Source organism: Erinaceus europaeus, chromosome 3 (genome assembly GCF_950295315.1).
Source record: "Erinaceus europaeus chromosome 3, mEriEur2.1, whole genome shotgun sequence".
NCBI lineage: Eukaryota > Metazoa > Chordata > Mammalia > Eulipotyphla > Erinaceidae > Erinaceus > Erinaceus europaeus.
The window spans coordinates 26,730,604-26,753,473 of record NC_080164.1 but is presented as its reverse complement, the minus strand read 5'-3'; the positions used below and the strand labels follow the sequence as shown (position 1 = coordinate 26,753,473).

The window sequence follows — 22,870 nt, the reverse complement described above, 5'->3', positions numbered from 1 at the left end:
GGGAAAAAGTCTCATTAAATATGTAATTAAGAGAATCTCAAGATGAGTCATCCTGACTGACCTAGGGAGCCCGAAATGCAGTGTAGAAAGTCCTTTAAATGACATCGCACTCAGATGAGTATGGGGCGTAGGGATGGAGTGAGGACACAGGACGGAGGCCATGTGTGCAGTGGGGGGCAGCTCCCCCACACAGCTCATCACCATCCCAGAGATGTGCCTGTGGGCTGGCTTATGCCCACCTCCCTCACCCCCCATCACAACAGAAGGCTCTGACACACACACACACACACACACACACACACACACACACGTACGTACGTGAGGGCAGCCTCTCCAGCCCAAGGTCTAGGTGGGATGGTGTAAGGTCCAAACAGAAATTAAAGTCTGCCTTTTAAAGCTACACTATTAAGACCAGCACTGCCCTTCACAGCTCTCCAGCTTTATCGTCCATACACAGGTAGTCTCACCCCAGCCTTGCTGTCTCCCCCTGGGCCTTCTCCTCACCCCCAGCTGGAGCTGTCAGCTACGGAGCTCTCATCACAGAGCAGGTGCTCTGAGTCCTCCTCAGGAGCTGTAAATGTCCTCTGTGAAGTGTGAGGTTCCCCTCAGGGAGCTCCTGTGCAAGGTCCCTGGGCAGTTTCAAGGAGCACCTCTCCTTCTGGAATGTTCTGCCAACAGCCCCACCTTGCAGCATCATGAAGGAGAGGACAGGGGTGTCTTGTGCCAACTTTCACCACAAGATTGTTTTGACACATGTTTAATGAGGAGGAAACACAATTAAAGGCAGTCAGGAAGGGTGGGTGGAAATAGCATCCCCCCCACACCGGCTCTGTCAGGACTCGGCTTCCCCACTGGTTTCTAGAATAAGTTCCTCTGGTGGGTTCTTTCTGGCTCCTTAAGACCCCATTCAACCTCAAGCCTTCAAACTGCACAGATAGCATTTCTGTAAAGACCTCAGCCACAGACATCCTTGCTTCCTGGTTTCCCAAGAACTCTGTCCTCAGCATCTTCATGGGGAACAGTTGGGAAAGTCCTCTTTCTTTATCTTCTGTCCTCTGTTAAAAGTCACCCTACTTCATGGCTGCCCTTGAAGCTGTCCAGCATGTGGCTTGTCCCTCTCTGGGTCATTCTCTCTGCAGACACTGTCCCCCTACTGAACTGGCTTTCAGCACAGTGGCCCCAAGGAAGGTCATACTTCCCTCTGACAACACATTCTCTTAACTCTCCTCAGTCCATCCACCAGGCTGATGGTGGTAGCGTAGAGGGTTAAGTGCAGGTGGTGCGAAAGTGCAAGGACATGTGTAAGGATCCCGGTTCGAGCCCCCAGCTCCTCATCTGCAGGGGGGTTGCTTTGTAAGTGGTGAAGCAGGTCTGCAGGTGTCTGTCTTTCTCTCCCTCTCTCTGTCTCCCCTAGCCTCTCAATTTCTCTCTGTTCTATCCAACAACAACAGCAATAACACCAATGACAATAATAAAAAGGGCAACAAAATGGGGAAAATGGTCTCCAGGAGCAGTGGATTCATAGTGCAGGCACCGACCCCCAGCAATAACCCAGGAAGCAAAAAAAAAAAAAAAAAAGTTTAAAACGACCTTAAGGGAGCTAGACAGTGGCACATCTGATAGAGTGCACATATTACAGTGCTCAAGGACCCAGGTTCAAGCCCCTGGGCCACATCTGCAGCAGGAAGCTTCATAGGTAGTGAAGCAGGTTTGTAGGCCTCTCCCCCCTCCCCCCACTCTCCCCTGCTCCACGACCTCCCCCTCCCCTCTCAGTTTCTGTCTCTATCCAATAAAGAAATATTTTTAAAAGGATTCTTATTACTTCTCAAAATCCATGAATTTGGCAAGTCAAATCCTTGAAAGAAATGTGCTCCCAAGATCCTCTGGTTCCCAGCCTTGTCCCTCTGTCCCCCAGCTCAGTGACAAGGAGCTTTTCCTCATTAGCCATCCTCCAGTTCCCTGCCTTACTCCAGGAACTATTGTCCCTTGACTGAAAGGGGTCAGTGATATTCCCACACCAACCCTTCACATCTTGTTAGAAGATTCAGTGAAACAGAACTTAGAGCAGTCTGGCCCCCCAAGATCAAGCTGTTCATCTCACCAGGTGAAAACTCCTGCCAGCCCTGGCACCCACTGCAGCAGCCCCCAGGCAAGACGCTGAAAGCAGTCTGTCGTGCAGACTTGGACCAAATCCTGTTCTGCTCTATCCCCATTCAAGTCCTGGGGCAAGGGGGACTGGGGAGACAGTAATCTGAGACCATCTGTACCACAGAAGCCTCTGCCTCTTCTTTACTGCTGCTTTGCACATCAGACATGGGGAGCAGCACTGAGTTCCCCTCAGAGCTTTCCTCACCCACCATTCCCCACATCCCTGGGCCTGTCTGGGGCTACCTCCTGGCTCCCCAAAGTCAGAGCCACTTACTGATCTGAGCACCCACTGGACACATGGTACTGGGGACAGTTAATAAGCTTTAGATAGAACTTTTCTTCATTTTTAAAAACTTTTTTAAATTTTACATGATTTATTATTGGATAGAGACAGAAAGAAATTGAGGAGGGATAGAGAAGGAGAGAAACAGAGAGACATCTGCAGTACTGCTTTACCACTCATGAAGCTTTCCCCCTGCAGGTGGGGATCAGGGGCTTGAACCTGGGTCCTTGCACACTGTAGTGTGCGTACTTAATCAGGTGTGCCACCGTCTGGCCCCAGAATTTTCTTTTATACAAAGAATTACTTATTTGCTTAATTATTTATCATGAGAGAGATACTGCAGAATACTGTGCCCCAGTATGGTTCCGTAGCCCCCATGTCCACTTGGTCGATTCCAAATTATATTTCTCCATGAGGATAATTTCTGGAACCATCCGTTCCACCCCGGTTCCATGGCTGCCAGTTCTTAGCAACATCGCCCCACCAGATATTCGTCGGGATGCGGCATCATCTAAACTCATTTCCCACGTCTACGCTCGACCGGACCTGCCAACATACGCGGATATCTTCGCCCACCCTATTCAACGCTTGACGTCTCGTCACCCAATCTGGTCCCCTACGCCTACACTGAACTTCTCTGTTCCAGTCTCTTGGAAACAGAGCTGGCAGTCAGCTGAGGTAAAGAACAAACACCTCATCTCAGACCCCTGCAAGCGTCAACCTGGCTTTGACCTAGCACGTTATGATTGGGCCCTCCTCAATCGCTATCGAACAGGCCATGGCCGGTGCGCCGCTATGTTCCATCGCTGGGGAGCCAGAGACGACCCGAACTGCCCCTGAGGCTCCAGGCAGACTATGACCCACATAGTAAACGACTGCCACCTCTCCAGATTCAAAGGAGGTCTCGAAACTTTACATCAGGCTCAACCTGATGCTGTTGACTGGCTACGGAAGAAGGGCAAACGCTAGAAGAAGAATGAGAGAGAGAGAAGGAGAGAGAGAAGCTAGAGCACCACTCACCACACCTACATTGACGGCTCTGGGATCAAACTCAGAGCCTTGAGCTCTACCCTCTGAGTCATCTCCCCAGCTAGAGTACATAGCTTTTTCCTGAATGCATCTCTCTAAACCCAAGCTTGCTCCATCCAAACCCCTCCCAGTTTGCCCTCTGCTTGGCCCGCCTGCCTCTCCCCTCAAATTTACTTTCACACCACCTGCACTTAACTCTCTACGCTACCACCCAACTCCCCCCATCTCCAATCTTTGGGTGAGTCCATCAGCCTGGTGGATGGACTGAGGAGAGTTAAGAGAATGTGTTGTCAGAGGGAAGTATGACCTTCCTTGGGGCCACTGTGCTGAAAGCCAGTTCAGTAGGGGGACAGTGTCTGCAGAGAGAATGACCCAGAGAGGGACAAGCCACATGCTGGACAGCTTCAAGGGCAGCCATGAAGTAGGGTGACTTTTAACAGAGGACAGAAGATAAAGAAAGAGGACTTTCCCAACTGTTCCCCATGAAGATGCTGAGGACAGAGTTCTTGGGAAACCAGGAAGCAAGGATGTCTGTGGCTGAGGTCTTCACAGAAATGCTATCTGTGCAGTTTGAAGGCTTGAGGTTGAATGGGGTCTTAAGGAGCCAGAAAGAACCCACCAGAGGAATTTCTTCTCGGTTAGCTTCTGAGCCCTTCCATCAGATTTTACTTCTTATCCTCCAGCAGACGCTCCTACTGTTAAGTGAGTAACAGATGTCTCTCTTATTGAATTCAGCCATTGCTTATATAAGTGGATCAGATAAAATAACACATCTCTCTATTATGTATTATAAAAGAAGAGTGGGGCTGGAGGTGATTACACTTAGTGAAGTAAGAAGTAAAGAGATGAAATACAACTATAGATGGTTTCACTCAGATGTGGAATCTAGAGAGCTGATACACAAGACTTTGCAAAACAAACAAACAAAAATTTAGAAGCAGAAGCAAGCAAGCAAGCTATTTCTAAGACTTGTGAGAATTCTGGTGGTTATCTGGGATATGGGAGGATGGGGACACAGAACTCTGGTGGTGGGTGTGGTGTGGAACCATACACTATAATCCTACAGTCTTGTAACCCATTATTAATAAAAAATAAAGCATGAAGGGGGGAGTGGGTGGTGGTGCACCTGGTTGAGTGCACACACTACAATGTGCAAGGATCCAAGTTCAAGTCCCCAACCTACACTGCAGGGGGGGGGGACTTACTAAGCAGTGAAGCAGGCAGGTCTCTTTTTCTATCTCTCTCTCCCATCCCTCTTAATTTCTCTGTCTTTAGCCAAAATAAATAAAATAAAGTATAAAAAAGAAGTTGTATATTAAAAAATAATTAAGTAAATAATGAAGAGAGAGAGAGAGTAGAGAGAACTCAGAGCCCTGAAGCTCTAATCTGAGGTGGTGCTGGGATTGAACCCAGGGTCTCAGGAGCCTCAAGCATGGGAGTTGGTGCTCTCACAGGCTGAGCTTCTCCCTGATCTCACCGCCTTCATCTTGGTTGTCTCCACCTCAGTCTCTCTCAGTGATCCTCTTGCTCTGCCCTTTCTGACTCAGCAGCTGCACATTTTCGGAGCCACCTGTCCCCTCTCTGAAATATTTTCTCACTTCTCATGTGACAGGCCAGCTTCATCAGCTGTTAGAATTGGGAAATATCCCAACTGCTTTCCCCAACACACACACACACACACACACACTCCTTACACACCACATACTCACACACCAAATACAAACACCACATACACACTACACTCATCACAGACAATGTAGACACACACCACACCTGCCAAACACACGTACCACATGCAACATACAGACCACAAACACCCTAGCACTGGCACTCGCGAGCAGACACTTCAGCTGCTGCTAGAGACTGTTCTTCAGAACCCAAGAAAGAGGACAGAGTGGATCACCACCACACCCAGCCCAGTGGACAAGACACTGCACATTGCTGACTTGAGATTCAGTCTGAGGGACAGTGTTTCTATCGGAAGGACCACGACAGAGTCAGAAGAAGCACATGGCTGCAGACTGAAGGAGTCATTCACTGAGAACACTTAGAAGGAAGCCTTCACTTCTGTTCTTGTTGCTCTTCTCATCCCATCTCATGCCCAAAACCCCCATTAAACTTTTCAGATATGGGAAGGAGAGTCAGATCACAGGGTAAGACATGGGTTTTGCCCTGCATGTGGCCCAGGAGGTTTTATGGTTCTGAGGGAAGCTCTGGTATTGTGGTCTCTCTCTCTCTCTCTCTCTCTCTCTCTCTCTCTCGCTCTCAATCTCTCTCTCTCTCTCTCTCTCTCTCTCTCTCTCTCTCACACACACACACCTCCCTCTGATTGTCTAAATGAATGAAAAATAGAAACTTTTAATTGTGAAATCTGCATACTCAAAACCTCTGCAAATGAAGAGGAACAAGAAGGAGAAGAATAGGAAGAGGAGGAGGAAAGGAAGGAAAGAAGGAAGGAAGGAAGGAAGGAGGAAGGAAGGAGAGAGAGAAATAGAAAGAGAAAGAAATTAAGAAAAGAAGAGGAGAAGGAGGAAAGGAAGGAAAGAAAAAGGAAGGAAAAATGGAAGGAAGGAAGGAGAGAAAGAGAAAGAAAGAAGGAAAGAAAGAAAGAAAGAATGAATGAATGAATGAATGAATGAATGAATGAGAAAGATCATCGGAGACAGTAGCATGGATTTAGGCAGAAAGTAAACAATTCCGAGTCTGGGTTCAGACACGGTCCCATATCTTATTCCACTTCTAGTTGCCAGGTCATCTAATTCTTCTGAACCTTAGTTTCCCCACCAGGAAGCTCCTCTCCATCCCATTTCCAGACTCTTCAGGAAGGTGTGGGGACAGGACAAGCTGAGAGCTGGGGGCAGAGAGCTGCTGGGGCAGGGGGGGTCTAGCTGACCACAGAAATTCAAGCAATGGGCAGGGTAGGGTGGCCACAGTCATGAGGCAACACCCATATAGAACTGGAGCAAACACTAGGCCTGAAGTAATAGGGCATCACAGCTCATGGTGAACACCACCGACTGGGTGCAGAATCTCCACCTAGCACCTCGTGCTGGACCAAGACCAGATTCTGTCCCTCAGAGAGATGGGGGGGGTGCAGGAGAAATTGTGCTACTCTCCCTACGTTCCTCAGAGATAGACAATCAATCGCACAAGTTGGGGTGGGCAGTGATGCACCTGGTTAAGCACACATATTACCATGTGCAAAGATCTAGGTTTAAGTCTCTGCTCCCTACCTATAGGGACAGGGGCATGTTGGTCAACATTTCTCCTTTGGCTAGTTCTGCTTCTGTTTCTATCCGTGTCACGCCAGGTTCCCCTGCATTGCTTGATGCTGTAGTCTATTTACATAATCATTGTTTTGTCTGAGACCCGCCCTGTCTGCAGGGCATTGGTTTAATCCCCATTGGTTTGCACTCTCTTTTCGCTCTGCCCCCTCTCCTAGTCACATCCTCTCCTTCATTTTGCCTCCAAGGTTATCACTGGGGCCTTTTTTTTTTCATTTTATTGGATAAGACAGAGAGAAATTAAGAGGGGAGGGAAGATAGAGAGTGGGAAAGAAAGATAGAAACCTGCAGACCTGCTTCACCATTTGTTAAGCCACCCCCCCCCCTTACACCCCTGCAGGTGGAGAGCTGGGAGCTTGAACTGGGATCCTGTGCAGGTTCTTGCCCTTCATACTATGTGGGCTTAACCTGGTGCACTACTGCCTGGCCCCCCTACCTTACTTCTTTGAGATAAAAGGTTTGCATTTTGCACATCTGATCATGGAGTTGAGGCAGAGAACCTAAGGGTTAACTTCTCAAGAGAGAAGCAAGGGCTAACTTCTTCAGAAGGTATGCAGAACTACTTAGTTGAGGAAGAAACACACAGTTGGCGACAATCTTCCCTGACCTCACAGCATCAACAGGGCTTTGTCCTGCTGTCACCAAGGTGGCCTTGGTCAGCGGCCTTAGAATCTGCTACTGTTACCCCGGAGTCTGCTGATAACCCAAACAAGTTGTACTCTCTACAGAAAAGAAAAAATGACCTGTTAAGCTTGTTGCTATGAATTTCTATGGGAAAGCTGATAACTATATAAAAGAACAAGCCTTGCTGTGCTTCAGGCTCAGTTTCTGTTGGTATGCTTCTAATTCTGCTTCTAAAAACCCCTTCTGTTTCATTGGTTTAATACCCCCTGCTTAACACTGTATGCTATTTACATAACCACTGCAGGGCACTGGTTTAACCCCCACTGGTTCATGATGTGTTTCTGCTCCGCCCCCTCTCGTAGTACACCCTGATTTGCACCAGTCACTTTTCCCTCCACCCTCTCTACATCACATCCTGTTCACACCCTACTTGGAAAGTATATATAAGAACAGGATTGTTTGTTTTAGTTTAGTTTAGTTTAGTTTAGTATAGCTTGGCTTAGATTGTGCTGCATCCTGCATGAATAAAGAGATACTGCGTACAGCCCAGCCATGAGTCCCTGGTCGTCTGTCTCTGCTCATGAAGCTAGCCCGACAAGTTTCTTTTTTGGACTTAAGTCTTCTGAGCATGCCAGCATTAAATAAACACTGCTTCCTGCTTCACTGCCTCCATGTGTCTTGTCTCTCTGCTTGGAATCTGATGGCAACCATTTGTGGTTCTTCCAAAGAGACAGTCATGAGGGGCCTGACTTCTCCCAGGAGGGCACTGGCTCTGGTGCTTCTTCTCAGATGCAGTACCAGCCCTCCTCCAACAATGTGACAGGTGACTGCAAAACACTCTCACTCCAACCTAGGTCCTCCTTCTCCACTCCCCACACCATGTACCAAGACCCCCCAACTCCTCTCCACTCACTCCTGCCCCCTCCTTCCCCAGAGCCCTTTGTTTCAGCATCATACTCCCCCACCCAAGGCATTCTGTACGAAGGAAAGGCTCTTATCGTTGCTTGAGTGCAGTGGAAGTAGAAGCCACACTCAGCGCTCTCCCTCTCTCTCTCTCTCTCTCTCTCTCTCTCTCTCTCTGTTTTTTTTCATTCAGAAACTATTTATTCAGGTAGGAGGGAGAGTGTCTCAAAGTTTGTGTACTTCAGGATGACTTGGGGGAGGGGAGATACCCTGATGATTTTCCATGCATTCATGTTTGGATGATGATGTATTTTCTGTGCTTTAATTCCTTGTAGCAGGTTTGGAGCTCAGTCATTTTGCCCCGAAGCAAAACCCTAGCAGCAGCAAGGGGTGGGGCAGAGTTGAGTTTCTGCCTGCTGGTCTTTCTTTGTAAATTTGGTTGTAACATGTCACTGTTTCTCTAAAAACAGTTCCTGCTACTGGAACATCAGAATCATTCCATTTTAAGCCATTTTAAGTGTTAGGTCACCTGAACCCTCCAGGGACACGGTCTTACCTGTCATCTGCCCTCTGCCCTCTGTCCTTGGCCCTCAGAATGAATTTAAAGAGCTAAGTAGGGGAAGACAAGCAGAATTCAATAAAAGGTGACAAGTGGGGCCAAGAAGGTGGCTCAGTGATAGAGCTCAGGACTTGCACACAGGAAGTCCTAGGTTTACTTCTTCCACGTGTCAGAACTGAGTGGTATGGGGCCAGGTGGTGGTTCAACTGATAGAGCACATATGTTACAGTGCTCAAGAACTCTGAGCACCCAGTCCCCACCAGCAGGGAGGAACTTCACAAGCAGTGAAGCAATGTTGCAGGTGTCTCTCTCTTTCTGTCTCCTTCACTCTCTATTTCTCTTTCTCCTAAATAAATAAAATATTAAAAAAAAAGACCTGAGTAATGTCTGCTTTCTCACACATCAAAATAAGCAAATAGATCATTTAAGGGGAAAAAAAGTAAGAAAGTAGTTGACAGCAAATGCACAGCTCCCACTCAAGCTCAGTGAGAAGCAGCAAACCAGCACTGTGCCAGGCCTGGGTGAAGCTCACAGCCTGGGCACAGAATACTGCATTGGGAAGCCCGAGGTCCCAGGGTCAAATCCCAGAAGGACTATGTGAGGCAGAGTAGGCATCATTTACTTAAAATTAGAATATTGCCCTGAAAACTCACCCATTTGTCCCCTTTGCAATATATAAAGTGGAATGGGGTGTCAGATGGAGTCTGAGGTGCTGTTGCCTGTGTAAAGAGTGCAGTCCAGCCCAGGGTGGGGTGGGAGGCTGCCCTTGGACCCCGCAGGTTCCAATCCCCACCAGCTCCTCTATCCAGAGGGGGCGTGGACCAGCAGAGGGCCTTCCATTGCCTAATTCGGTCAGATTCCTGGAGCAGAGGCTGCTGAGGGATGATGAGCAGGAGCTTAATCACGTTACTCAAGGCCTAGGAATGCAGCTGCTCAGCTCAGCAGCCGACAGTCGCCGTGTGTCAGAGTCTGTCTGCACACCCTCCCTGCCATGTCCATTCACCCCTTCTGTCTGGGCCAAGGCAGGACAGGTGCCCAGAGCAGGTGCAGACTTGCTCCCCGCTGGTGGAGGCTCCGCAGAAGCCCAATGCTGCGGTGTTTCCCTAGAATGTGCAGAAATGGGTGGCCCATTGCTGGCCTGGAGGCCAAGGACCACAGAGAGGGCCACTGACTGGCTCAGTAGGGGCCTGGGCTTATGGAAGGACAAAAGAGAGAGAATAGCTGACAACACCAGCTGGCCCAGGCCAGCCATGACCCAGAGGACAGGCCCATAGGAAACCCACTGAGAAAGAGAAGGACAACCTGAGTGGGGTCTTATGAGTTAGAGCTCAGGAAGGAGCTGGCTGGGCTGAGGGGTCACTAGATGTCCCTGGGATGAAAGTCTCTGGGCTCAGGAGACTCACCATGTAGAACTTTCATCCTACCGTGTACTAGTCCCTGGATTCAAGCCCTAGCACCACAACAGAACGTGGTTGGCACTGCAGAGACTCCACGGGTGCTGGAGTGATGATGCTGTGGTGTCTCTCCACTTCTGTTTCTCTGCTCTTTTTTTGTTTTGTTTTTGTTTTTCTCTCTCCCTCTCTAAATAAAAGATGAGATAATGGACCTGCAGGCTGCTCAGCGATATCGCACATGCCCTGAGCTCAATCCCTAGCGATGTATTAGGGCAGGGGTAGATAGTATAATGGTTATGCAAAGAAATTCTGATGCCTGAGGCTCCAAAGTCCCAGGTTCAATTTCCCACACCACCTCCCAAACATGAAAGGCTTCTGCCCAGCCACAGTCACCCCTTGGGGAGCGTACCACAGCCATTGCTTCTAGAGCTCTGATGGCAAACCCTCCCGAGACAGCAGGTGAGGCTGTGGGCTCCACATCCAGTCTATCCGGCGTGGTTTCCAGACATCCTTCTGGAATGTTCTCTATGAAGGAACTGTAAGGTGTTTCCTGCCGTGCATTCTCTGATTTTCCAGGCAGAACTTGGTGACCTGTAACACTCCCTTCCCTCCCCATTGTGGGTCTGTCATTGGCACAGGAATGGTGACAGACAAATGGGGGCTGGAGAGATAGCTCCCCAGATCGAGGACCTGCCTTGCTGCTGCTAGGCATTCAGCCCCTGGATCAAGCCCTGTCACCACATGGAGAAGTTCCAGTGCTGTGTGTCTCTCCCTCTTTCTCTGTCCCTGTCTATCTAAATAGTTTGTGAAAGATTCCAAGGATAAAAAAACAAAAGTTGGCAAGGAGCAGTGAAATTAGCAGAAAAGGAAAGAGAATACAGAGGGACAGAGCAGGGAGAATGCTGGACCCATGGGCAGGTGTGTGCTTTGTGTATGTGTAAAGGCATGTGCCCTTATGTGTGTCCTTCACTGCAGACAATTCCTCTTTCTTCCCCTTCTTTTCTTCTTGTTTCTCACTAGTCCAGGAGCTTAGCTGATGCTGTCATACTTGCTGCTCTTCTTGTAACCATGGTCCAGCTCTGCAGTGTCCATTATGACAGCTGCCAGCATGGAGAAACACGAACATTTTGATCATAGTGTCATCTGGGTTTACTGCCAGGGGTTATCCACAGAGATGCTGCAGGGAGAGGAAGCAGGAGCAAAACTGAGATTTACATAGGGGCTGGGCAGTGGTGCACCTAGTAGAATGCACACATTATAGTGCACAAGGACCCAGGTTTAAGTCCCTGGTGAACCAGTGCTGCAGGTCTCATTCTCTCTCTCTCTCTCCCTGTTTCCCCTTTCTTCTCAATTTCTCTCTGTCTCTATCCAAAATAGATAAACAAAAGATTTTAAAAGATATCTACAAATGCAAGGAATCACCACCTGCATGAGCTTGAGCCAGCTGCAGGCCTTCATTCAGTAGATAATTACTGTGGCCCAGGTGTCTATATTTATTTAGCACTTAGGGGTTTGTTCATTTGTTCAACAAACACTAAGTTCCTGTTACATGATCAAGCTGTTGAGCTCAGCAGTGAGAAAACAGACAAAACTTCTGCCCTGATGGAGCTCACATTCTAGTGATGGTGAAGACAACCAGGGAAAGAAGATAAAAAAGAAGAGATCTAAGGAAGGCAATACACAAGTTTCTGGAGGAAGAGCAAGTCACAAAGATTATGACAGGAAAGAGTCATTTGATTGGAAACCTTTGCATTTACCACAAGCCTTTAATTCCTTCTTCCAAAGAGTCATGGTATACCTCCATCATCAGGGCCTTTCCAGAATGGACAAATAGCCCAAGGTGCAGGAGGGACCCTGCAGAGGAATACGGGCTCACAGCCAAGTGCTGCACAAAGCCAAATGATGCCATGCAAGCCTCTGCATGGGAAGGAAAGGCTTTGTTGCAGCTCAGAGTCACAATGGAGATAGCAGCAATGCTCAGCTCTGTTTTCCATTCTCTTTGTATCTTATAGTATGGACGTTAACTAGTTTCCTTCTTCCCTGCTTGGTTACATAATAAATAAATGAACAAATAAATTTAACTCATTTATTTTTACCAGAGCAGAGCACTGCTCAGCTCTGATATGGAGGTGTAAGGAATCAGCCTGGGCCCCCAGGCTTGACAGGTCTTTGCTCTTCTGCACAGAACTAGCTCCCTGGGCCCCTACATCTAGGATGGGTGACAACTGTCAGCAGCTGGCCAGCCTGCTCTAAGCCAGATGACAGCACTGCTGTCCATATATTGAGACCCCTCTGAGCCCATGCCCTGATGTGCCACTGAAGTCCACTGAGAAACGACATGCACTTCTCACTTTTTCATTTATTTAGCATAAAGACAGAAATAGAGAGGAAAGAAGGAGAGAAAGAGGGAGAGAGACCTTATAGCTCTTGTGAAATTTCTCCCCTGCAGGTAGAGACTGGGTACTTGAACCTGGGTCCTTGCAGACAGTTATGTGTGCACTTTCCCAGGCACTCCACCGGCCAGCCCCTATATACATTTCTCTTGACCAGAAGTCACTGGTGAGATGACTCCTTGACTTTGGGCATGTGTCCAGCTAAATGCTGCAGTCCAGGTTCATTGGGGGGAATGTCTAACTAGGTGGTGAGGACAGAAGTGCTTAGGACACTCTTGTCCACAATGGTCAGCCTCCCTGCTCTCTCACATGCTTCCTGCTGTTGGATTCATAGCCGCTAATGGAGAACACAGTCCCAGAATTCAGTGAAACCACACGTTTGGAGTAAGACCCCAGCAGAGCACAGTTGAGCAGGGTTTAGCTTTGCCAGAAGAGAAATAGCTGCACATTTGATTTGGCATGCACTAGACAAGCATTTCAGGTCAGGCTTACTGCGTGAGATGTTCTAATGTGGGGCCTTAAAGCATTCCATGTGTGCCATATTTCCCAGTCAGCCTGCAGCCGAGCAGTGGGTACCCGTGTGGCCCACCTTGGGAGTGATCACCAGTTCTGCCTGTGGGAGTTTGTGGAAGAACCTCTCACAGGAGTAGGGTGTAGTCCGTGGCCCATTGCTCCAGTGTTTATTTACTGAATATCTACTATGCACCTGCTGTAGGGACAGCAAAGTCTGCATACTGGAAGCAAAGGCCACAAAGGGACACAGAGTACTGGCAGGTGCTGGGAAGCCTTTCCTGCTTTAAGGAGAAGAAAGGACATCTCCAAGGCTGCTATTCTGGGGAGAAGCGTCTCCAGGGAAGGCACAATTGAATAAAACTTTTCTTGAGTCCTCCAGGTTATCTGGAGTGGAAGAGAGAGCTTTGGGCAGATGGAGCACCCCAAGCAATGTGGAGGTTCCCAGGAGGACCCATGGCCCAGTAGAGGAAAGCTGAGAGCGTGAAATGAGCTCTCCCATTACAGCATATGTGTGTGTGGCACAGGGGCCCTGGCACCATACCCAGCAGGAGTCTGAGCCTACGCTCTTCCAGAGCTTCTGGCAGAGATCTCAAGCTTCATGGATAGTCTGTTAACAGACCAATGCCATCGCTTCACCTCCAGACACAAACAGACTGCAGATGTCCCCTCTCCCAGATGGATACCTGGGTGCTTCTCCTCATCCTGTTCAGTCTCTGCCAGGTTTCAAGGCCTCACCTGAGCATTGCCTTATGCAAAGTTCTCCCCAACCCCGCCTAACTTCACTGCAGGACCTTCTGACTCTGAGACAGCAGGATGTCACCCAGGACCCCCTTGGTGATAGTAGATGGGGGGAGGTGTTGGGGAGCAAGAAGACAGCTCAATGGGTAGACGAGTGTCTTACCTTGATTGAGACCTAGGTTTGAGCCCCAGCCCCATTTGTGAAAAACCATGTGACCTTCTATTCACCTTCCCCAAAGTGTTCAAATCCCAGGAAATTTAAAAATAAGCCTGTCACTTAAAAAGATGAGAATCCCAGCCTAGAAGGTGGATCAGTGAATAAAGTGTTGGAATTTACAACATGAGGTCCTGAGTTTAATCCCTGGCACCACATATGCCAGGATGATGCTCTGGTTCTCATCTTTCTCATTAACAAATAAATAAAAATATACATATTTTTAAAAAGTGCAGAATCCCCCTCCTGGCCTGTGTTCCTCAGACATCAGGTGTGCATGCATTATTACGAGGGTCCCCTTCAGTCACTACCAAGCCCAGCTCATGGCTGCCGGTGATGAAAGGCCAGATGTGTCTGTGTGGGCACAGTGCCCTCCACCTGGGACCCCACTGCAGGCTTCTGACTGGCTGGACTGACAATGGCTGTCTGGGAGTTAGGGAAACGTAGCCCACACACCTGCACTGAGGTGGGCTTCTATAGATCTGTGTCTGCATTGAACCTGGCCTATCTATTCCCACCTTTTTTGTGTGTCCACTCCTCTGGTCTCACTTAGCTGGTTATTTAAAGCTAAACAAGGGGCCACTGCCCAGCACCCCAGAAAGCCACACTGTACACCACTTTCTGCAGGAGGGAAGGCACTTTATTGCTGCTCTGGGTATAGGAAGGAGGGGCCAATGAGGAGGGGGAGGGAGCAGGGAGGAGGAGGCAGGGAGCAGGGGTCAGACAACCTCCCACTTCTCTGCTTTGAAGGATATCAATGCAGTTGTGAGGAGAGGCTGAGGAAGGGGTTTGGGGTAAACAGAGGGGAGGATGGTTGAGAAGGTCTTATTTGACTATTTATTTACTTGATAGAGATACAAGCAGAAATCAAGAGGGAAAAGGGAGACAGAAAGGAAGAGAGACAAAGACAACTTCAACAGTGCTTCAGCACTTGAAAAACTTTGCCCTTGTAGGTGGGGATGGGGGGGGTTGGGCTTGGACCTGGGTCCTTGTGCATTGTAACTTGTGTGCTCAGTCTAAGTTATTGTTTGTCCTACAGATCAAGAATGGAAGCCAGATAGGGTGTGAGTCCACAGGCCACCATGACACCTTCTGACCAGTGTTTAATGTCCATTCTTGGTGGCCCTGTCCTCTTGGGTCCATGTAGGAATAATCCACTTTAAACAGCACCTCACACTCAAGCAAACGAAGCAAAATGCTGCACACAAGGCATATGTATAAGGAATGTCTTTGTGTGTGCAAAAGGAATTCTTCACATGGCATTTCACAAATATCTAGACATACTCTTCGTCCTTATAAAAATACCGCAGGCAATGAAAGCTACGCCTGCATATTTATACAATACCTTTCTCTAAGTAGGTCAGCAGCAGTAAGCTTTTTTTCCCCAACAGATTCATACATAAAATATATACATCAGGGCCAAATGGAACATATATTTTGAAATATGAGCCCTGTGCTGAGCTGTGGGATCTGGAGAGAAACCCAGGTGCCTGCCAGAGGCCAGGCAGGAGCCCTGCTCATGCAGGAAAGGAAGCCAGGCAGCTCTTATCTGCCCATGGCGCTGGCTGTCAGATTTCTCCTCCTGGCAGCTAGGAGTGTGGCTCCCAGCTTCCTGGCCCCATGCCTGCCTGCGGTTATTTGTTGAGGCTCAAGACACTCCACTCCAAGCAGCTGTGCCAGCTCACCCTAAGGTCCTTTCCTCAAGACTCTGTGGCCTTCAAGTGCATCCCCTGGGCATCCAAGGCAGACCCTAGGCTTTGACCCCAATCTAAGAGTCAAGGTGCCAGGAAGTGTGTGTGTGTGTGTGTGTGTGTGTGTGTGTGTGCGCGCGCGCGCGCGCGCGCGCGCGTTTCTCTCTATCCTATCAAAACAAAACAAACCAGCAAAAACAAACAAACAAAAAACCACACACACACACACACACACACACACACACATACACACACGCTTGCTTTGTGCCAGGATTTGCATCGTTCCCGAGGTCACAGGGCTGACCCTGGACACCAGCCCCACCAGCGACTGGGACCTCCCAGCGGGAAGGCCCGCTCTTTGCTGTGGCCTGGGGCTGGAAGAGGAAGGGACCAGAGCGGGTCCCCGAGGGCAGGTCGCTGCCTGAAGGCAAGGCTGCGCAGGTGTCGCGGGACGGGTCTCCAGCAGAACCTTGGCGCCAGGTTCTGGGTCGGGGTCGAGTCTGGGGGGAGGGGGGTCGCCACCCTTACACCAGGCGAGTGTCCAGTATGTCGCCTGCGAGAAGGGACACACCTCCCTCCCTCCCGCCCCCTCCCAGTTGGAGTTCAGCCGTTAGGTTTTGGCGATAGCCTCCGGGGAGCGGGGCGCTGCAAACTGTCGACAGCCTTCTCACACCCCCACCGGGGCGCCGGATCCCAGGGGACAAAGGAGCTGGCAGGGTGGCCGGGATTCCCCGAAGGCCTCGGGGGCCGCAACCGACCGGAAGTAGGGTAGGGGTGCAGGAGGCTGCGCGCAGGTGTGGATGCGGGCGGGATCCCTTTGTCCTCGGCACCCACGGGCGCTCGCCCCGCCTGCACCCCCTTCTTTGTGCCCAAGAGGCGCGCGGACCCGGAGGGGACGTGGCCGGCCGGCTATGGGCGCTGGCTAGGGGACCCGATGCCCATTGTCCTCGGAGGGCGGGGCGCCCCTTGGGGGAGCAGGTATCTGGAGTCGGGGGAGGCAGCTTCCCGCCCCCTGTAGCCCAGCCCTATGGGTTCGTCCCCGCATGTAGCCCCGCCCCCGTGGCCCCGCCCCGCCCCGCCCCGCTAGTCGGCTTGCACCTTCCCGGCTGGCGGGCGCTCTCGGCCCAGGCAGCGACAGTGACTCCCGCGGCTTTGGGGCGCAGCACGCGGGCGAGGACGCGGGCCGGGACCGGCGACCTCGGGGTGTGGGTGAGTGGCGAAACGGGGTGCGTGTGGGCGTGGGCCTGGGGGTGCAGGTGACCACAGCCTCGGTGTACGGGTGGGCGGGGGCCCGGCCTGTCCTTGTGTCCCCCCCCCCTTGCTATGTGCTCGGCGCTACACCGGAACCGAGGGGTCTCCGGCGTCCGGGACCTGCACCAGGCAGCCCCAAGGGGGGTGCCCCCAATCCCATGGGTGCGGCTGCCCGGGGTCCCCTGGCTCTTGACAGCCGTCCCAGGAGCTCGGGGCTTTCCTTCAAGCTCGGGGACCCGGCTGGGGGTGGGGGGACACAGGTGACACCGGGCACAGCCTGGAGACCGCACCCCGCCCCCTCCTGGCTGTTCACAGCCCCTGGCGGTCGGCACCCCAACCTGCACATGGGGTGCAGAGAAAAAAATATTTTTAAATTTTTTGCAGTGGCCTTTGGTGAACAGCTGGACCGGTCTCAAGATTTTTTTCCCCTCTCATTTCTCCTTGCAACTACTTCTTGCCAAGGACCAACTCGTGTTCTCCGCCCCCTCCCCTTTTTTTTTTTTCACTATGAATGACTGCGCCCCCTCCCTCGCTACTGGTGAGGCATGTGTTTCATCTTATAAATAGAAAGGAGCATGGGGGTTTGGCAGGCCCTGCTCACTCCTGTCCTGGCTCCGAGAGGTCAGTTTAAAAATAAATCTGCACTTGAGTGCTGCCCAGAGCGGGGCTGGAGCCTGGCCGGCTGCGTGGACGCGGCCTCAAAGCCCGGTTGCAGCCGGGTTGAAAGGAGGCAGCACCCACCCAGCACGGGCTGACAGTTTACCAGACAACGGGGAGGGGACGATAGGCGGGCCAGCATGTCAGGGGTGCTGCACCAGGAATCTTTGGGGGAGTCTCCTGGGCTGCCACGTGCTCAGGGGGAGGGGAGGGAGCTGCTGACTGACTGTGTGGGGGAGGGAAGACTGTCCCCCCCCCCCCCCACACACACACACATAAAGGGCCAGCAAATCCACAGCCTGGGATTATTTAAACATCATAGCCAAGCTTGGGGGTGTCTCCTTAACAGCCCCAGAGGACAAAGGGCTCACCCACCCCCATATACACACACACACACACACAAAATGTGGAGGATGCCCCAGGGCACCCTAACGGTGATTAAAGCCCCCTGTAACACTCAGCCTTGGACTGACTGGGAACTGCAGCTTCTCCCTCCTTTCTGGCCCCCAGGTTCCAGAAGTCTCGCCCCTCAAGGCTATCTGCCACAGCCCATCCTTCAGGTAGTTGAGGAGGACATCACAGGTGTGCTGTGACTGACTCTTTGGGAAGAAATGTCACCACTGGGAGCTGGGCTGGGGCAGTTGTGTTTCATCCCTTCTCCTGCCATCAGCCATGAAGGCTGTTTCAAAGTCAAAGGTTCAGCATGACGTACTCCCCCCCAAATGCTGATTCCCTGATGTCCTGACTCTCTGGCTAGGGCACTGAGGCAGGCAAGCACATGGCACTGTGGAGGTCCTCCTGTACCCCAGCAGTCTCTGTCTTCCAGCAATCGTGCCTGGAGAGATGGAGACTGAGCGTCCTGAGTGGGGCAGAGGCTGGGACAGATGCCAGGGCATGAAATGAAGAGGCTCCTGCCCTCAAAACCTATGACGGGGCCTGGCTTCCATCTCTGCCCACAGGGGGTAACAGCTCAAGTGATCAGTGCTTTGTGTTTTTCTTTCTCCCTGTCTCTCCTGCTCTCTCAATGTCTCTCTCTCTCTCTCTCATACTTAAATGTGGTGGGAGGACATCCAAAGCTATAAAGGGCCCTGAGTCTTTCCTGTGTTTTAGGTCCAGCCTAAAAAGCCACCCCCCCCCCCATCACTCAAGTCTGTGACTTTCTGCAGTATTGGGGCTTGTTGTTTTCTGTTTTTTTCCAGCCCAGACATTTTCACCAGTTCTTCTCATGTGGGTGGGATGCCCTCCAGAGCCTGAAACCTCCAGGAAGTCTGCTCAAATATTATTATCATTATCATTACTATTATTGTTATTATTATTACAACTCTTGCACTTAGCCTGATTTTGTTTTGGCCCCGTCGGATTACTTTCTAAGCCGGAATCCTGGAGGCCCTGGTATTCATTGATCCAATTAGACTGTCAGTCTGTTTTATTATCTATTTTTATATGCAGGCTGCTTGGCAGAGAGCAAGCAGAGTCAGGGAAACAACCAGACCCACCTCAGATTTTCTATCCCCTGTAGCCCCAGAATTCTGACAATCCACATGCAGGGCACATGATGTGAATGAATGATAGTCTATTTAACCTTCAAAGAAACAGGATTGAGAGTTCTGCATGAGGTCTCTCTCAAAAACACCCCACCGTGTGTACACACACACACACACACACACACACCACTGATTCCACACCCAGGGCCAGCCCCAGAGAGGGCAGAACACAGCCTGCAGGGAAGTGGTTGCTACATCCTGCGTGGATCAAGTGTTCAGTGCCTGGCTCACTCACCCCTCTTCCTCCAGGAAGTCCTTTGTTTCTAAGTCTTTCTGTGAAGGAAGAGCAGCTAACACCCCCACTTCACAGGGGGGGAACGCTGAGGGCAGGGGCTTAGGATGACTTACCCAGAGTCTCAGGATTAGGGCCAGACCTGAAATGCCCAGGCAAACCTTCTAGCTTGTCACTGTTTATACAGGGCCTGTGAGCCTGGTGATGAGGGGAGAGGAAGGTGAGAGTCAGCCTGGAGCAAGGGGATGCCAGTTTTGGCTCTCTGAGGTCACAGTCTGGTTCTGGTACTTACTGCTTGTGTGACTTGGGGAAAACTACTTCAGTTATGCATGGCATTGTTTCTACTGTAGCATAGGTGTGATAATATTACTCTGAGTAGTGAGAGTTAAATATGTAGATAAATATAGCATCCTCAGAACAGTGTCTGGCCAAAAATAAGGAGAGGCTGACATTTTTCTTTTTGCTTGTGTTATATCCCCAGGGCTTAATACTAATTCTCTCTTTTAAGAATTGATTTTCGTGGTCTGGGAAGTGGTGCAATGGATAAAGCATTGGATTCTCAAGCATGAGGACCCAAGTTCAATCCCCAGCAGCACATGTACCAGAGTGGTATCTGGTTCTATCTTTCTCTCTCCTCCTATCTTTCTCATTAATAAATAAATAAAAATATTTAAGAAAAAAGAATTTATTTTCTTTGTAATCTTTTTTAAAATCGAGGGTGAGAGGCAAGAGGGAGAAAGAGAGAGCGAGAAAGAGGGAGAGAGAGAGAGAGAGAGAAGAGAGACACAGCACCATTCCACCATTCCTGAAACTTTCCTTTTCACAGTGCTCCTATGTGGTGGCTGGGAGCTAGAGCCCAGGTTTTTGCAAATGGTAAAGGGTGCACTCTACTGGATGAGCAATTTCTTTGCAAATTTATCTTAGTTTTTCAAGATTTATTTATTATGAGAGAAAAAGAGAGACCAGAACACTGCTTAGCTATGACATAAGATGATGTCGGGTATTGAACCTGGGGCCACAACCATGCAGCTGATAGGCCGTGGTCTTTCTCCCTGGCCCAGTACTTAATCCCCACTCTCAGGTAATATTCTCAAGTGGTTGGTAGGGTTGCTCTGATTTCCTGGGTGCAGACACAGGATCGGGAGAGTGGAGTCCAAGTTCACAGACTCGCAAAAGAAGCAAAATCAGGGTAGGATGCAGGATTGAGTCTGTCAGCAGCCCCCTCCCCCCAACCCACACACACATAGCCTCTGAGAAGGGCTGGAAAGTATTGAAATCAGAGTCAGATGGCTATTGCCTAGACTTCACTCCTCTGGACTGCCTTTTTTCAGATGGAGAGAGGGAGAGACTTCAAAGCTTCCCAGAGTGCTGTGGGCTGGGGTCATTTGGGTCATTTGAATAGTAAGGTAGGTGCCTTCCTAGGTGAGCTGTCTTGAAGGCTCTAAATCTGACCATTACCCCCTTATAGTCCTCCCTCTCCTCCCCCTCCTCTACCTCTTTTTTAATAACGACAGAGAAATTGAGAGGGAGAGAAAAAGCTACAGTATAGCTTCCCCGCCACCCTGCAGAAGGGGCCAGGGGCTTGTACCAGGGTTCTTATGTGTGGTAATGTGTACACTCTAGTGGGTGCACCAATAGCTGCCCCCTCAAATAAGTGTTGTTTTTTTTAAAGAAATACCTTTTTAAAATATTTATTATTTTATTTATTCCCCTTTTTGTTGCCCTTTTGTTGTTGTTGTTGTAGTTATTATTGTTATCATCATTGTTGGATAGGACAGAGAGAAATGGAGAGGGGGGAAAGACAGAGAGGGGGAGAGAAAGAGAGACACCTGCAGACCTGCTTCACCGTCTGTGAAGCGACTCCCCTGCCAGTGGAGATCTGGGGGCTCGAACTGGGATCCTCCCACCGGTCCCTGCGCTTTTTGCCATGTGCGCCTAACCTGCTGCGCTACCGCCCAACTCCCCAAATAAACGTTTTTAAAGATACAAACATAGCATCAGGTATTCAAAATCAGTTTGCGTTTTTGAGAAGCAATATGTCACATGGCTGTGGACCCTGAAAATATGGTGCTGGTGGTGCTGGTGGTCGCTATCTTGCTGCTTCTGAAGACCCTAACACACACTGGCATCCTTGAAAGTTGCCAAGTTCCAAAGTGGCTTTTTCATCCTCTTGCTGCGTGCCCTAGTCATAGAAGATTCCTTGAACCTCTGATTTTCAATTTTCAAATCTCTGGGTGTTGCCGGGGATGGTGCTCAGTGGAAGAGCTGTGAGACTGGGGTTTGGTCCCCTGCACCAACTTTAAGTTTTTTTTGTTTTTTTTTTTAAATCTGGGTTTGGTTCAGATGGGGGTGGGGTATTAGAGAAAGCCATTGTCATCCCCCCAGTTCCTAGGTATAGCCTGAGAGTGTCCCCAAGACCCCAGTGACATCAGAAAGGAATTCTGGGAGGCCATTGGGTTCTGCCACTTGCTCAGAGCTGCAGGGATGAGTGGGGCCACATAGAAGAATGGAGGTCACTCACAGGTTCTGCTCTTGGCTGTGACCCCTGGTCAGCCGCCCACTCCTGGGGTTTCTTCTTTGCCTTAGAGGAGGTGCATGGCACTAGGAGCTACCAAGTTCAGCAGCTCCTGCTGCCACAGCTCTCAGGCTTCCCTGAGCAAAGTCTGACCATGGGCAGGGGACTCCACAGGACCTCTGTCTGCACAGCCACCATCCCCATGGGGAAGAGGTGGAGAGGGAGACAGGGCCCACAGGAAGTGGGGGCATCCTGCAACACCCCCTCCCTCAGCTCCCGTTGATGTCACTCCAGCCTCTGTCTGTTGGAGGTAGTCACCTCACTGCATTCAGGCTAGCTTACCTGGACACCCAGCCCTCTGGGCACCCAGCTCCCAGGAAAAGGCAGGCCTGTGGCCCCTCTCTGTCCCCACTTTGCCCTCAGTACCCTCTCCTCCCCACCTCTGCCCCCAGAAGCCCTTAGTGCTGGCATAGCTGAGCTAAGACCTGCCCTCCATCTCTCCCCTTGCACAGCGACCCCCAGGGTCTTCTGGCCACCCAGCTACCTCCGTGACATCCTCTGTATCTTTAGGGGTTGGGAGGCAGGTGGACTCTCCACCTCCGGTGCCTTGTGCCCAGGGGCAGTGCAGAGGATAATGGGAGGCACATTCCTGTTGGTACCTCTCCAGCTATTGTCTGTCCATTCGTCTGCCCATCTGTCAATCACCTCACCCACCGAATTCTATCCTGTGTCCTCTGTTTCTATCATCTGCTTACCTGCTTTCCCCTCCCCTCCTTTTTATGGGTTGAACATTGCTTTACTGTTTCATACATCTTTGGAGTACAGTCTTACACCTGTATATGCATATTCTCTACCTGTAGCCCCTCACACCAGAGACACCCCCCCCCACACACACACA

The 22,870-nt window shown here is 50.4% G+C and overlaps 1 protein-coding gene across 2 annotated transcripts in view; it reads left to right on the top strand.

The window, feature by feature from the left end:
* The first annotated feature begins 16,532 nt into the window (after positions 1-16,532).
* Positions 16,533-22,870, top strand: part of CDC42EP3 (CDC42 effector protein 3) — a 15,751-nt gene continuing 9,413 nt past the window's right edge. Inside the window, exon 1 of one of the 2 annotated variants that reach the window (XM_007520997.3) lies at positions 16,533-16,982. The gene's annotated coding sequence lies outside the window, so the exon portion shown is untranslated. Of the gene's footprint in view, positions 16,987-22,870 lie in introns of both variants that reach the window. The other variant, XM_060186916.1, reaches the window with a different exon arrangement.